Genomic DNA, 15969 nt, shown 5'->3' on the forward strand with positions numbered 1-15969 from the left:
CCCTGTCGGTGATCACTCCCTGTCGGTGATCACTCCCTGACAGAGACCTCTCCCTGACAGAGATCATTCCATGACAGAGATCACACCCTTTCGGTGATCACTCCCTGTCGGTGATCACTCCCTGTCGGTGATCACGCCCTGTCGGTGATCACGCCCTGTCGGTGATCACGCCCTGTCGGTGATCACTCCCCGTCGGTGATCACTCCCCGTCGGTGATCACTCCCCGTCGGAGATCACTCCCCGTCGGAGATCACTCCCCGTCGGAGATCACTCCCCGACCGTGATCACACCCTCTCGGTGATCGCTCCCCTCTCGGTGATCGCTCCCCTCTCGGTGATCGCTCCCTGTCGGTGATCGCTCCCTGTCGGTGATCGCCCCCTGTCGGTGATCGCCCCCTGACGGTGATCGCCCCCTGTCGGAGATCGCCCCTGGTCCGCGGTCGCCCCCGGTCCGCGGTCACCCCCGGTCCGCGGTCACTCCCTGACTGTTATCACCCTCTGACTGTGATGTGTCTGTGACAATGCTCACTGTCTGACTGTCACCTCCCTCTGACTTTGATCTCCCTCTGACTGTGATCACTTTCTGTGATCTCCCTCTGACTGTGATACTCTCTGTTAGAGAGTGATCATAGTCAGCGGGTGATCACAGTCAGAGGAACATCTCAGTTAGTGAGAGATCACAGTCAGAGGAACATCTCAGTTAGTGAGAGATCACAGTCAGAGGGAGATTAATCAGAGTGTGAGATCTCCCTCTGACTGCGAAAACTCTCTACTTTTGAACTTTCTCTACACTCATACTGATCAGTGATCTCCCTCTGACTATGATCTTCCAGTGAATGTGATGACTGTCTGTGTGTGATCTCCCTCTGACTGTGATGTACCTTTGACCATGATCACACTCTGACTGTAATCACTCTGTGACTATGATCTCTGTCTGACTGTTATCTACCTTTCATTGTGATCACCCTTTGACTGTGATTTCCCACTGATTGTGATTGCTCTGTGACTGTGATCTGTGTCTGACTGTGATGACTCTGTCTGTGATCTCCTTCTGACTGTAATCACTCTGTGGTGATGACCTCCCGCTGACTGTCATCATTCCCTGCCTGTGATCATCCTCTGACTGTGATCACTTTCTGACTTTGATCTCCCATTGAATGTGATCACCCACTATGATCTCCACCTAACTGTAATCACTCTGACTGTATCTTTCTCTGACTGTCAACACTCTCTACTTCTGAACTCTGTCTTCACCCATACTGCTCAGTGGTTTCCTACTGACTGTGATCACCCCCTCATTGTGATCGCCCCCCCTACTGTGGTCACCCACTGACTGTGAACTTTCACTAGCTGTGATCCCTCCCTGTCATATCTCTGTCTGTGATCACTCTCCACAGTGATTTCCCACTGACTGTGATCACCTGTCTGTTACCTCCCTCTGACTGTGATTTGTCTAAGATCACTCCGAGTGTTATACCCCTCTGACTGTGATCGCCCCCTGACTGTGATCGCCCCCTGACTGTGATCGCCCCCTGACTGTGATCGCCCCCTGACTGTGATCGCCCCCTGACTGTGATTTTGATCAGTTTGGTCTCACTATGATCGCCCTCTCTCTCTGTGTAATCATTTACCTCCCCAACACTGATTCCACTATGATCTCTGTGGTCTCCCTCCCACTGCATGATCACTCTGACTGTGATCTCTCCATCTGAGTGATCTCTTACTCTCATCACTGATCTCTCTCTGTGTGTGTGATGTCTGTGATCGTCTTCACTGGTACAATGACAACATTTCAAAGGCATCTGGATGGTATGTGAATAGGAAGGGTTTCCAGGGATATGTGCCAAATGCTGGCAAATGGGACTAGGTTAGTTTGGGATTTCTGTTACACAGTGTGATCTCCCTCACCCTATGGGCAACACACTGAGGTGACAGTGGACTGACAGAGGGGCTGTATTGAGAACATATCTCTTATAGTGAAGGGTGATAGTGTGAGCCCTCAGTTTGGTTTCTGTGACCTCTCACTGAGATAGTGAGGGATCACTGCAAGGGTGGGCTGTCACAGCGAGAAAATACACAGGGACCAGTGTGAGAAATCACCGAGGCTACAGCCTGAGGGATCTGTGAACAAGCATACAGGGGTTCACAGTGAGACAGACCGTGACACACAGGAAGGCACTGGGAGTAAAGGCAGCCCACTGTTGTGTGTGTCGTCCCTTTAACATAGTGGGTCAGGTGACCCAGGCCAGGAGATTCAGGTAGGGAGGGTAGTGACCGTCTCAAAACTGACAGCGGAGCTCAGGGGGTATTTCCTGATGAAGATTACCCTCCACCTCCCTCGTGTTCTAATCATGGTTCTTGTGAACCACAAACATAATCCCTGGTGATGAGACGGCGATCTGGCCACAAACTGTGTGTGAACACTCTGTGTGGTTGGGAGACATCACCCAGACTCTGAAATAAGCACGGGATCATGGAGGATACATCAATGGAGGCAGTCGTGAGGTGACTCAGACTGTGGTCAGCGCGAGGGAGGGACGGTATGCTCTAGGGGGTGGGTGAGAACACCGACTGTAATAGGACATGAGCAGCTATGGGACCAGTGTGCTGACTCTCCCCTGAGGAACCGGCGGATTGGGTTCATTTGGTATCTGTGTTTTTTGAAAACTTTGTATAGATATTTTTCTTCCACTTTTTGTAGTCCATGGGTGCTGCAGTGTGATGTCGCTGGCTGAAATAATGTCTTGATGCAGCTCGGTTTGTGGGCGTTGGGATGATTGCTTCTGAAGTTCGGCATTTCTCATTCCAATTCCTCAGAAACAAACCCAAACAAGCAGGCAGATCCCAACCAAAACTATCCAAGATGTCACGGACTACTCAGACCCTTTGGCATCATGGTAGCCCACAAACCTCCTAACACACTTAAACAGCAACTAATGAAACGAAAGGATCGAAGAGATGCCACCAGGCAATCTAACATCATTTAGAAGATATCGTGCAAGAACTGTAAAAAACATTACATCAGACACACAAGCATGAAACTTGCCACCAGGATGCTTGAACACTAACTTGCCACCAAAAGACGACACATTATCACTAGTTTCCATAAATACAGACAAAGAAGGACACCACTTTGTTTCATCTGACCTAGGATGTGTGTGTTGTCCCAGTCAAAGAGACAGATGAGAATTCTTATAGGCATGGCATTCTAACCAGAACTCCATCAATAAACACATTCCTTTAAATTCTATCTGCCTTCCCTTGAAAAAAAAACAACTGGAAATGACATCACCCAACTTAAAAAAAGACCCAGAAATAGAGGCAGGACAAACCACCAGTGCTTCACTGTACACCATCCGCCCTCGGGTGGAGACACGCCCAGTACCACAGGCCCCGCTCTCGGGTGGAGACACGCCTATGTACCACAGGCCCCGCCCTCGGGTGGAGACACGCCCAGTACCACAGGCCCCGCCCTCGGGTGGAGACACGCCTATGTACCACAGGCCCCGCCCTCGGGTGGAGACACGCCCAGTACCACAGGCCCCGCCCTCGGGTGGAGCTGTAACTTTAACCGCTGGATGCAGTATCCATCAGGGAATGAGCCACCCTCATCGTTCCGCTATTGAAAATATATGGCAGTGTGAGGGTTTAAGTCACAGTCAACTCAGCCCTGAGTATGGAACAATACCCACTTGCACACACAGAAGACCTGAACAGCAGATTGGCATGTGAAACTCTCAGAACAGGATTTGTTGCCGGTCTGATTGTAGAAGGTGGTGAGGGTGGAATCCCAGTCACCACTGACACATGGGACTGTTCACGACATGTGACTTTGTTTCAGCATCATTGCAGAACCAGCTGTATTCCAGACGGCCATGGATGAAATTTGGACTGGATTGCCAGCTGTCCAGTGAATGATATCTGGAATGATATTTTGGTTACTGGATTGTCTGAAGAGAAGCATTTGGAGAATCTAGAAGAATTTGTGTTGCAGACATTTCGTCCCCTGTCTAGGTGTCATCCTCAGTGCTTGGGAGCCTCCTGTGAAGCGCTTCTGTGATGTTTCCTCCGGCATTTGTAATGGTTTGAATCTGTCACTTCTGGTTGTCAGTTCCAGCTGTCCGCTGCAGTGGCCGGTATATTGGGTCGATGTGTTTATTGATGGAGTTTGTGGATGAGTGCCATGCCTGCCTCTATTTCTGGGTTTTTTTTTTTAAGTTGGGTGATGTTATTTCCAGTTGTTTTTTTCAAGGGAAGGCAGATAGAATTCCCTGGCTGTTCTCTGTTTGGCTTGTCCTATAATAGTAGTGTTGTCCCAGTCGAACTCATGTTGCTTGTCATCTGAGTGTGTGGCTACTAAGGATAGCTGGTCGTGTCGTTTCGTGGCTAGTTGGTGTTCATGGATGTGGATCGTTAGCTGTCTTCCTGCTTGTTCTATGTAGTGTTTTGTGTAGTCCTTGCATGGAATTTTGTACACTACATTGGTTTTGCTCATGCTGGGTATCGGTTCCTTCGTCCTGGTGAGTTGTTGTCGGAGAGTGGCTGTTGGTTTGTGTGCTGTTATGAGTCCTAGTGGTCGCAGTAGTCTGGCTGTCAGTTCAGAAATGTTCTTGATGTATGGTAGTGTGGCTAGCCCTTTGGGTTGTGACATGTCCTCATTCCGTTGTCTTTCCCTTAGGCATCTGTTGATGAAATTGCGGGGGTATCCGTTTTTGGCGAATACCTTGTATCGGTGTTCCTCTTCCTCTTTTTGCAGTTCTGGTGTGCTGCAGTGTGTTGTGGCCCTTTTGAACAGTGTCTTGATGCAACTTCTTTTGTGTGTGTTGGGGTAGTTGCTTTCGTAGTTCAGGACTTGGTCTGTGTGTGTGGCTTTCCTGTGTACCTTTGTGGTGAATTCTCCGTTTGGTGTTCTCTGTACCATCACGTCTAGGAATGGGAGTAGGTTGTCCTTTTCTTCTTCTCTCGTGAATCGGATTCCTGTGAGTGTGGCGTTGATGATCCGGTGTGTGTTCTCTATTTCTGTGTTTTTAATGATTACAAAGGTGTCATCCACATATCTGACCCAGAGTTTGGGTTGAATTTGCGGTAAGACTGTTCTAATCTTTGCACTACCGCTTCTGCTATGAGTCCAGAGATGGGTGAGCCACAAAGAAATGCAAAACTTGTGCCCACACCTCCCCCCTCACTTCCCTCCAAGGCCCCAAGGGATCCTTCCATATCCGCCACAAATTCACCTGCACCTCCACACACATCATCTATTGCATCCTCTGCACCCGATGTGGCCTCCTCTATATTGGGGAGACAGGCCGCCTACTTGCGGAACGTTTCAGAGAACACCTCTGGGACACCCGGACCAACCAACCCAACCGTCCCGTGGCTGAACACTTTAACTCCCCCTCCCACTCCACCAAGGACATGCAGGTCCTTGGCCTCCTCCATCGCCAGACCATGGCAACACGACGCCTGGAGGAAGAGCGCCTCATCTTCCGCCTAGGAACTCTCCAACCACAAGGGATGAACTCAGATATCTCCAGCTTCCTCATTTCCCCTCCCCCCCACCTTGTCTCAGTCCCAACCTTCGAACTCAGCACCGCCTTCCTAACCTGCAATCTTCTTCCTGACCCACCCCCACTCCTGCCTATCACCCTCACCTTGACCTCCTTCCACCTATCGCATTCCCAATGCCCCTCCCCAAGTCCCTCCTCCCTACCTTTTATCTTAGCCTGCTTGGCACACCCTCCTCATTCCTGAAGAAGGGCTTATGCCGAAACTTCGATTCTGCTGCTCCTTTGATGCTGCCTGACCTGCCGCGCTTTTCCAGCAACACATTTTTCAGCTCTGATCTCCAGTATCTGCAGTCCTCACTTTCTCCTAGCCTTTCCTTTCACCCTGACAGGAATATACTTTCTCTGGATTCTTGTTATCTCATTTCTGAAGGCATCCCATTTTCTAGCCGTCCCTTTACCTGCGAACATCTGCCCCCAATCAGCTTTTGAAAGTTCTTGCCTAATACCGTCAACATTGGCCTTTCTCCAATTTAGAACTTCAACTTTTAGATCTGGTCTGTCCTTTTCCATCGCTATTTTAAATCTAATAGAATTATGGTCGCTGGCCCCAAAGTGCTCCCCCTCTGACACCTCAGTCACCTGCCCTGCCTTATTTCCCAAGAGTAGGTCACGTTTTGCACCTTCTCTACTAGGTACATCCACATAGTGAATCAGAAAATTGTCTTGTACACACTTAACAAATTCCCTTCCATCTAAACATTAACACTATGGCAGTCCCAGTCTATGTTTGGAAAGTTAAAATCCCTTACCATAACCACCCCATTATTCTTACAGATAACTGAGATCTCCTTACAAGTTTGTTTCTCAATTTCCCTCTGACTATTGGGGGGTCTATAATACAATCCCAATAAGATGATCATCCCTTTCTTATTTCTCAGTTCCACCCAAATAACTTCCCTGGATGTATTTCCAGGAATATCCTCCTTCAGCACAGCTGTAATGCTATCCCTTATCAAAAATGCCACTCCCCCTCCTCTCTTACCTCCCTTTCTATCCTTCCTGTAGCATTTGTATCCTGGAACATTCAGCTGCCAGTCCTGTCCATCCCTGAGCCATGTTTCTGTAATTGTTAAGATATCCCAGTCCCATGTTCCTCACCATGCTCCGAGTTCATCTGCCTTCCCTGTTAGGCCCCTTGCATTGAAATAAATGCAGTTTAATTTATTAGTCCTGCCTTGTCCCTGCCTGCCCTGACTGTTTGACTCACTTCTGTTCTCAGCTGTACCCGTCTCAGATCGATCTCTTTCCTCACTATCTCCCTGCGTCCCAGAATTCCCCTCCCCCCCCCCCCACCCCCCCCCCACCACTTTACTGGTTTAAATCCTCCCTAGCAGCTCCAGCAAATTTCCCTGCCTATATATTTGTCCCCTTCCAATTTAGGTGCAATCCATCCTTCTTGTACAGGTCACTTCTACCCCAAAAGAGATTCCAATGATCCAAAAGTGTGAATCCGTCTCCCATACACCAGCTCCTCAGCCATGCATTCATCTGCTCTACCCTCCTATTCCTGCCCTCACCAGCTCATAGCACTGGGAGTAATTCAGATATTACTACTCTCGCCGACCTCCTTTTTAAATTCCTGCCTTACGCTCTGTAATCTCCCTTCAGAATCTCAACCTTTTCCCTTCCTATGTCGTTGGTTCCAATGTGGACAATGACCTCTTGCTGCCCCTCTCCCCCGTGAGAACATTCTGCACCCTCTCTGAGACATCCTTGATCCTGGCACCAGGGAAACAACACACCATTCTGCTTTTTCGCTGCTGGCCACAGAAACATCTGTCTATATCTCGGACTAGAGAGTCCCCTAACACAATTGATCTTTTGGAAGCCGATATACCCCTCGTTGCATTCAAGCCAGTCTCAATACCAGAAATTTGGCTGTCCGTGCTACGTTCCCCTGAGAATCCATCACCCCCTAGATTTTCCAAAACAGCATGCCTGTTTGAAATGGGTATATCCACAAAAGACTCCTGCCCTAGGTGCCTACCTCTCTTACCTCTCCTGGAGTTAACCCATCTAACTGACTGTATCTGAGACTTTCCCCCCTTCCTATAACTGCCATCCATCACATACTGTTGCTGTTGCAAATTCTTTATCGCTTCTAACTGTCTCTCCAACCGATCCATTCGATCTGATAAGATTCGCATCCAGCAGCATTTATGACAGATATAATCCACAGTAACCCTTAAACTCTCTTTAAACGCCTACATCTGACAAAGGCCATTTTTGCTCCTTCACAATCTACAGACCCAGAAAATAACACCGTCTTATTCCTCTACAAACACTGCCCCAGGTTAAATTAATAGCTATGGCTTATATTTTAAGTTTAATCAAGAGACATATCTCCAAAAACATATAATCAAGAAAGAACCCACTCTACTCACTACTGCAGATTCTCTGTAGGCCACACTTAAAACAATGATTAACTTATCTGATTCCGTGCTGTGAACTTTTCCCGAACAGGTTTCTCCAAGATCAGTTGTGAATTTCACTGTTTGATAATTGACCCATACACACTCCGATGTCCAGCGATACATGAATTCAAACAGCAAAGGCAGTAACTGTGCAGGTTCTCTCTCTCGCTGGAAGCGTTGAATAATTTTGACCCAAATTTTCCACTGCAGTTTGCGAGCTACTGCCCCTTATGGGGTTGGCATTGTACTGTCACACAGCTTCCCAGAGAGAGGCAAAGCCCATTGCATTCACATCCAGGTGAATAGCCACAATGTATCCAAATGAAAAAGGAAGGGCTGAGCATCACGTTCAGCGTTACGTAATGCTGACATCTCCTTTATGGTAAGCACTTTGTGTTCCTGACAGACCACAGGCTGCTAAGCTCCATTTTTGACCCGGATATGGGAATACTGTTAATGGCAGCAGCATGGCTGTAGAGGTGGGCACTAGCTTTGTCAGCCTCTTCATATGAAATGACAGTCGGAGAATCACAGCAATGCAGATGCTTTGTCAAGGTTACCAACACCAGGAAATAAGGATTTTCCTGACTGGAACCTGAAAATTGTGCATTTTTCCCAGGAAGACCGGTGCCAGCACGTCAAGTGCGGGATCCACTTGGAATGACCTGGTCTTGAGCCGAGCGGGTGGACTTGGTCGTGAGAGGAGGGACTTGTCATAGAAACTACCTAGAATTATCCCTTTACCTATCCAGGAGGCGGGAGTTGTCCATATTGGTCAAATTAATGGGGGGGGGGGGGGGGGGCAAGAGAATGAGATTCGTTACTCACCCCCCACCCCCATCCCCCCATTCAGAGGAAAGCTGCTGGAGTAAGGGCACCCTGTGATGTAAATAAAACAAATAGCCAGGCTGAATGTGAACTCCCAGGTTGAGGAGAAAGTGCAATCATATGAATCCTGTACATTAGTAAGGAAGGCACAGCCACTATTGCCCCTCGAGACTGATTACTAAACTCCGTGATCTCGGACTATGCCCCACCCTCTGCAACTAGATCCTGACCCACAGGCCACAACCAGTGAAGATTGGGGACAATATTTCATCATCACATACTTTCAACACTGGAGCCCCCCCAGGGGTGCGTACTCAGCCCCCTACTGTACTCACTGTATACCCATAACTGCATCGTCAAATACCAGACTAATGCCATTTACAAGTTCGCTGATGGACACCACCATAGTCGGTCAAATCTCAGATGGCAATGAAACAGACGGGAGGTGGAAGACCTGAAAAAATGGTGCACTGAGAACAACCTAGCTCTCAATGCCAGCAAAGTCAAAGGAACTCATTACTGACTTTCAGCAGGATGTTACTCATGCCCCTCTACACAATAACAGCACAGAGGTGGAATAAGTGGAGAGTGTCAAGCTCCTGGGAGTGGGCATCCACAACAAGCTTTCTTGGACTCTTCACGTGAACACACTGGTTACAAAGGCCTAACAACGTCTCTTCTTCCTCAGGCAGCTGAGGAAATTTGACATGACAGTGAATACTCTTGCCAAGGATGTATCACTACCTGGTACGGCAACTGTACTATTTAAGATCAGAGACAGTTACATAGAAACATAGAAAAAATACAGCGCAGTACAGGTCCTTTGGCCCTCGATATTGCGCCGATCCAAGCCCACCTAAACTACACTAGCCCACTATCCTCCATATGCCTGTCCAATGTCCGTTTAAATGCCCATAAAGAGGGAGAGTCCACCACTGCTACTGGCAGGGCATTCCATGAATTCACGACTCGCTGAGTAAAGAATCTACCCCTAACATCTGTCCTATACCTACCACCCCTTAATTTAAAGCTATGCCCCCTCGTAATAGCTGACTCCACACGTGGAAAAAGGTTCTCATGGTCAACCCTATCTAAACCCCTAATCATCTTGTACACTTCTATCAAGTCACCCTAAACCTTCTTTTCTCCAATGAAAACAGCCCCAAGTGCCTCAGCCTTTCCTCATACGATCTTCCTACCATACCAGGCAACATCCTGGTAAACCTCCTCTGCACCCGTTCCAGTGCCTCCACATCCTTCCTATAGTATGGCGACCAAAACTGCACACAATACTCCAGATGCGGCCGCACCAGAGTCTTTTACAACTGCAACATGACCTCAGGGCTCCGGAACTCAATTCCTCTACCAATAAAAGCCAGTACGCCATATGCCTTCTTCATCGCACTATTTACCTGGGTGGCAACTTTCAAAGATCTGTGTACATGGACACCAAGATCCCTCTGCTCATCCACACTACCAAGTATCCGACCATTAGCCCAGTACTCCATCTTTTTGTTACTCTTACCAAAGTGAATCACCTCACACTTAGCTACATTGAACTCCATTTGCCACCTTTCTGCCCAGCTCTGCAGCTTATCTATATCCCGCTGTAACCTGACACATCCTTCCTCACTGTCAACAACTCCACCGACTTTCATATCATCCGCAAACTTGCTCACCCAACCTTCTAGCCCCTCCTCCAGGTCATTTATAAAAATGACAAACAGCAATGGCCCCAAAACAGATCCTTGCGGAACACCACTAGTAACTGCACTCCAAGATGAACCTTTAGAGAGTGGTTACAGAGAGTGGTGAACTCGGCCTGGACAATCACAAAGGCCAACCTCCCATCTATAGAATCCATCTATCAGGCCGCTGTCAAGGAAAGGCCGCCAGCATTCTCAAAGATCCATCCCACCCTGGCAATGCTTTTCTACAACCTCTACCATCAGGGAGAAGGTACAGAAGCCTGAACACACGCACCCAGCCGGTTTCAAAACAGTTTCTACCCTCCTGTTGTTAGAATACTGAATGGACTCTCAAACTCTCAGCATTCGCCTGTACCTGTGTCTCTGATTTTGACACTGTTTACCTATTGTTTACTATCTATGCTACTTAACTCTATGATCTGCCTGTATTGCTCACAAGACAAAGCTTTTCATCGTGCCTCGGTACACATGACAATAAATTCAATTCAATTCAAAGCAAGTAGCTTCAGTCGCATAGCAGCATATTCATGTCCATTTCGCGAGACCAGTGAAGGGATGGATGCGACGCCTCATCGTGGATGCCCATCCAAGTGGCCTGAGGTGGTGGTCAGGAAGTTGGTATCAGTGGAAGTAACATTAGACTGACTGGATGAAATATTTGTCAGGTTGTGGAATCCTGAACAAGTCGTGAGTGACCATGGTCTGCAATTGAAGATGGGCCTGGAAAATCATGGAGTCAGACGTGTGAGATCAGCTGTATATCACCGTGTGACAAATGGTTAGGTGGAGAAATTCAAACAAACCCCAAAGAAGGTCTTAAAGGGGAGAGTTCGCTCGGATGGCAACCGAAAATGTTCCTCAGCATATACAGGAACACGCCATAGTCAACCCAGTGCTCACTGGTCTCCTTAATGCTTAACCACCAGCTGAGAACCACGTTCGACTTACTACAGCCAGAAGAGACTAGAGAGGTAGTACAGTGAAACGAGGGACAGTTGGTCAAAAGAGTGAGAACCTCAAGGTTGAAGGTATTCTAAAGAGCAGAAACCACGTTGGCCTAAAATTTCATATCTGGGCAAAATGGATGCCAGCAGCAGTGATGGCTCAGACAATACTGTTATCATATACTGTGCAGACAGGGCTGAACTAGTCTGGAGGAGGCATATGGACCAGCTGGTACCTGCACCGCGCCAACAAGGGGAATACCCCTCAGAATACCCAGCTGGTCCAGTTGGGACCAGTAGCATCAACTGATCCAGAGTTGGTCGAATTGTGGGAGGAGACAGAAAGATGTATCTGGAACAATAGGAGCTTCCAGAAGTCATAAAATCACACAGCATGGAAATAAATCCTTCAGTCCAACTCATCTGTGCTAACCAGACATCCCGATCTGAACTAGTCATCATTTGTCATCATTTAGCCCATAACCCTGTAAGCCCTTCCTAATCATATACCCATCCAGATGCCTTTTAAGTGTTGTAATTGTATCAGCCTCCACCACTTCCTCTGGCAGCTTGCTCCATACTCTCACCCTCCTCTGCGTGAAAAAGTTACCCCTCAGGTCCTTGATAAATCTTTCCCGTCTCACCTTAAATCCCTGGGATGAGGAAACTATCTATCTTCGAGGAGTCGCTATCTCAGAGACTGATCATGTCAATGTAGGCAGAAATCACACAAACACCAGGTTATAGTCCAACAGGTTTATATGAAACCACAAGTTTTCGGAGCGCAGGTGAAGTGAGAGGGAAATACACAGACACAGAGATCAAAGATCATACAAACGGTGTGGGTGCATTGTTGAATAGTACGTCACCGTAGCTGACCAAGAGTGTCAGACAGTGTTAGTAAAGAGTCAACAGCTGAATAACAAGTGAAGGGATGACCCATAATCATATCAGGCAATGGGACCCTGTGAGAGAATCTCTCTGGCGATGTCAAGGGCATCTTGAAACCCATTGTACAGGGGACTCCCCAGCTTCTGTCGTGATACTACGGATTTCTTACAGAAACTCAGCACCCACGGACCAGTCGAACCAGGAACATTCCTCGTCACAATGGACGTTTCCGCACTCTACACCAGCATCCCCCATAACGACGGCATCGTGGCAACAGCCTCAGTACTCAACAGCAACAACTGCCAGTCTCCAAACACCATCCTACAACTCATCTGCTTCACCCTTGACCATAACGCTTTCACCTTCAACAACCAGTTCACCATCCAGACACACGGAACAGCCATGGGGACCACATTTGCACCCCAATATGCAAACATCTTCATGCACTGGTTTGAACAAGACTTCTCTGCACAGGACCTATGACCAACATTATACACCAGGTACACTGACAGTATTTTCTTCCTCTGGACCCATGGTGAGGAGTCACTGAAACAACACAGTGATATCAGCAAGTTTCATCCCACCAGACTTACCATGGACTAGTCTTCAGTATCTGTCTCATTCTTGGACACATGCATCTCCATCAAGTCTCGGCACCTCAGCACCTCACTCCACCGCAAACCCATGGACAACCTCACGATGCTACACTTCTCCAGCTTCCATATCAAGAACTCCTGAAATATACTAAAACAGCCATCCTGTACAGACAAGCCCTACACAACACAGGATCTGCTCAGATGAGGAGGAACGCGACGGACACCTGAATGTGCTCAAGTTCATAAGAATGGAGTATGATGCTCAACTCATTGATCACCAGTTCCGACGTGCCACAGCAAGGAACCGCAATGACCTCTTCCGGTGACAACACGTGCAGTAACCGACAGAGCACCCTTCGTTGTTCAGTACTTCCCAGGAGCTGAAAAACTACGGCATGTTCCTCGCAGTCTACAACACATTATCGATGAGGATGAGCACCTCACCAAGACCTTCCCCACACCTCCACTACTTGCCTTTAAACAACCGCCAAACCTCAAACAGATCATTGTTCGTAGCAAACTGCCCGGCTCTCAGGGCAACATCGACCACAATACCTTACAATGCTGTTACGGTGACCACCGCGAGATATGTCAGAGTGTTGACGTGGATGCCACTATTACACGTGGGGACACCACCCACCGTGTACGTGGCAGGTACTCATGTGACTCGGCCAACGTTGTCTATTGCATACATTGCAGGTAAGGATGCCCTGAGGTACATTGGTGAGACCGAGCAGACGCTATGAAAACAGACGAATGGACACCGCACAACAATCAACAGACAGGACTGTTCCCTCTCAGTTGGGGAATACTTCAGCGGTCCGGGACATTCGACCTCAGATCTTCGGGTGACCATCCTCCAAGGCGGCTTTTGGGACAAGCAACAATGGAAAGTGGCTGAGCAGAGGCTGATAGCCAAGTTCGGTATCCATGGGGATGGCCTCAACCGGGACCTTGGAATCACATCATACTACAGGTGACTCCACTGCACTATACACACACACACAGACACACACACACACACAGACACACACACACAGACAGACAGACACACACACAGACAGAGAGACACACACACAGAGACACACACACACACAGAGACACACACACACAGAGACACACACGTCTATGAGGTGAATTTATATTTGTAGAATTATATTTACAGATACACTCTATTTTGCTCAAAAAATACACAACTGGTAGGCAGTCAGTGCAGACAATCAATCCGTATAATACTGGAAATAGAACCAGTCTGAGTCAAGATAGGGGTATAGACAGACTCACACATTTAAGGCATTGTCTGAGTGAGATGTCACCTTTCTTTGATAAAACCCTAACCTATCCTGAGAATGTGACATAAAAGTAGTTCTTGGATTTACATATTAATGAACAGAAACCTGTAAACCATTCTAAAAGGTGAAAGACTTAAAAGCAATTTAGATTTGTTAGTTGCATGACACTGCAATCTTTTGAACAAAGAACATTACAGCCCAGGAACAGGCCCTTCAGCTCTCCAAGCCTGTGCTGATCCAGATCCTCTACCTAAACCTGCTACCTATTTTCTAAGTATCTGTATCCCTCTGCTCCCTGCCCATTCATGTATCTGACACATCTTAAATGATGCTATCGTGCCCGTCTCTACCACCTCCGCTGGCAACGTGTTCCAGGCTCCCAACACCCTCTGCGTGAAGAACTTCCCACGCATATCTCCCCTAAACCTTTCCCTTCACACTCTGAACTTGTGACCCCTAGTATCTGAGTCCCCCACTTTGGAAAAAGCTTCTTGCGATCCACCCTGTCTGTCCCTCTCATGATTTTGTTGACCTCAATCAGGTCCCACCTCAACCTCCATCTTTCTCATGAAAATAATCCTAATCTGCTCAACCTCCCTTCACAGCTAGTGTCCTCCATACCAGGCAACATCCTGGTGAACCACCTCTGTACCCTCTCCTTTTGGTACGCGGCAACCAGAACTCTACACAGTATTCCAAATGTGGCCAAACCAAAGTCTTATACAACTGTAACATGACCTGCCAACTCTTGTACTCAATACCCCGTCCATGATGTATGCCCTCTTGACCACTCTATTGGCCTACATTGCCACCTTCAGGGACCAATGCACCTCTCTGCACATCAATTTTCCAGATCTCTCTGCACATCAATTTTCCCAGGACTTTTCCAGTTACTGTACGGTTCGCTCTTAAATTGGATGTTCCAAAATGCATCACCTCACGTTTGTCCGGATTGAACTCCATTCACCATATCTCTGCCCAACTCTCCAATCTATCTATTCTCTGACAGTCCCCTTCACTATCTGCTACTCCACTAATCTTAGTGTCATCTGCAAACTTGCTAATGAGGCAACCTACACCTTCCTCCAAATCATTTATGTATATCACAAACAACAGTGGTCCCAGCACGGATCCCTGTGGGACATCACTGGTCACAGGTCTACATTTTGAGAAGCTCCCTTCCACTACTACTCTCTGTCTCCTGTTCCCCAGCCAGTTCCCTATCCATCTAGCTGGAATACCCTGGACCCCAGGAGACTTCACCTTCTTCATCAGCGTAGCATGGGGAACTTTCTCAAACGCCTTACTAAAATCCATGTATATGACATCTACAGCCGCTCCATCATCAATCAACTTTGTCTTCTCTTCAAAGAGTTCTATTAGGTTTGTAAGACATGACCCGCCCTGCACAAAACCATGCTGCCCATCACTGATAAGCCCATTTTCTTCCCAATGGGTATATCTCCTATCCCTCAGTATCTTCTCCAGCAGCTTCCCTACCACTGACATCAGGCTCACAGGTCTGCAATTACCTGGATTATCCCTGCTACACTTCTTAAACAAGGGGACAACATTAGCAATCCTCCAGTCCTCTGGAACCTCCCCTGTGTTCAAGGATGCTACAAAGATATCAGTTAAAGCGCCAGCTATTTCCTCTCTCACTTCTCACAGTAACCTGGGATAGATCCGATCCGGACCTGGGGACTTGTCCACCTTAATGCCTTTTAGA

This window comes from Chiloscyllium plagiosum, unplaced genomic scaffold (assembly GCF_037043375.1).
Source record: "Chiloscyllium plagiosum isolate Xiang-an unplaced genomic scaffold, Cpla_swu_hap1 HiC_scaffold_32, whole genome shotgun sequence".
Lineage (NCBI taxonomy): Eukaryota > Metazoa > Chordata > Chondrichthyes > Orectolobiformes > Hemiscylliidae > Chiloscyllium > Chiloscyllium plagiosum.